The 1,746-nt window shown below is 45.8% G+C and overlaps 1 protein-coding gene across 1 annotated transcript in view; it reads right to left on the bottom strand.

The window, feature by feature from the left end:
* Window positions 1–1,746, bottom strand: part of POLR3B (RNA polymerase III subunit B) — a 132,874-nt gene that overhangs the window by 105,118 nt on the left and 26,010 nt on the right. The gene's annotated exons all lie outside the window — the stretch shown is intronic.

Genomic DNA, 1,746 nt, shown 5'->3' with positions numbered 1-1,746 from the left:
AAAAAAAAAAAAAAAAGTGTGGCAACTGAACTGAAGTGTTGTGAACATTTAAAGAACGTAGTTCTTAGTATACATCAGGGCAAGCAAAAGCAAGGAAAGCAAATTAAAGAACTTTTAATCCCATATTATAATCCCATAAAACTCTATGTAACATTAAATGTTCTGCAGAAGTGCGTAAGAAAAAAATTAGGCTCTGTGATGTGATCAAAGGTGTGGTTGCAGCACGTGCCAACACAGTCAAACTAGCATTTATCTAAATTAGCTATGGTAGCAACAACAGGGAAGATGCAATGGCAGGCAAGTCAAAATACCCCAGGTCTCAAACAAGCTTAGTGAGGCTCCGCTGAAGCCCATTTCACTGCAGCTTTACTGTTATTGGCACCCAGGGCTCACTGTATTAGGTTAATCAAGACACACCTTCCTCTGCTGCAAAGGTACCTCCTGACTACAGTCTAGCTACAGTCTTGTTGCTATAACATACAATCTAAAGGCTATAAGACATTATGTAGCTTTTATTAAGCTATTTTACTTCTACTAGTTTAAGGCAAAGTGTTAAAGCTAGGTTTTATTTTTTAGGTTAATGAGCTACCTAGGACCCTTCTTGTGAAGCCAAGCATGTGGTTGTTCAAGAGCTAAATCTTCAGGTGATGAAAAGTGCTTCTGGTTTTCTCCGATTAAAATACGCAAATTCTCTGACTAAAACCCCAAAATCTGTGATTAAAATGAAAGGACACCCCCCCCCCAGTTGAACACATTTTTTATTGAAATATTTACAGTTTTAAAGGAATTTGGAAGCCTACCAGTGCCTCAATCATTATAATAAAATACATTCTAAATACCTATATATTTTGACATTTGATTTTGGGTTTTGCATAATGGAAAATCAAAGCTCCTGCTGAAACCACTCTGTACACCTCAGGGAAATAGGTGCAGAAAAATTCAAAGTTATGCAAAATTATTATTATTATTTTTACAAATTAAACTAAATATAACACTAGCTATCTGAAACATCTTTAGAAATATATGAAGGTACTTGGTATGGTTGGAGGGTGGGTGTGGGGAGTTATGACATACGTGTGTGCACTGGGTTTGTGCGGGGGTTGTGAAGGGATGGGAGTTGTGGTGGGTGGGGTGTGTTGGTATGGGACTATGTGGGGCTTGTGGTGCACAGCCCCACCACTGGCAACTCAGCAGCAGCAGGCAGTGGGCCCTCAGGGTGCTCATGACTGCAACAGGCGGAGCCTCCTGAGGTGTGTGCTTCTGGTCAAGTCCCAGGGCCTGCACATGCTGGCATGGCCCACTGGTGCACTACTTCACACCAGACCAGATTGGTTCCATGCCAGCATGTGCTGACTGCAGCACTGCAGGCAGGACCTGCACAACACTGGGCCAGGAAGGCTCTGTGCCTCCATGGGCAGTTTCCTGCTGGAGTGCTGGAAGCCCCACATGGAGGCAAAGAGCCCACCCAGCCTGATGGTGCATGGCTCCCAGCCCATGCACCATCAGGCCAAACCAGCTGGCTCTATACCTCCACGTGGGGCTTTCAGCACCCCAATAGGAAGATGCATGTGGAGGCAAGCAGAAGCCCACCTGACAACAATGGTGCACGACTCCGTGCCTCTATGTGCAGCTGCCTGCCCAGCCTGATGTTGCGTGGCTCCTGGCCCATGCGCCATTGGGCCGGGCTGGGCCTTCACGTGGGGCTTCCCATGGACACATCCTTGCCCTTTCCACCCCCACCCACAC

Source organism: Crocodylus porosus, unplaced genomic scaffold, assembly GCF_001723895.1.
Source record: "Crocodylus porosus isolate Cpor-Errol unplaced genomic scaffold, CroPor_comp1, whole genome shotgun sequence".
Taxonomy (NCBI): Eukaryota; Metazoa; Chordata; order Crocodylia; family Crocodylidae; genus Crocodylus; species Crocodylus porosus.
Note: the sequence above shows the minus strand (reverse complement) of the source record. Positions and strands in the feature narration are given on the sequence as shown.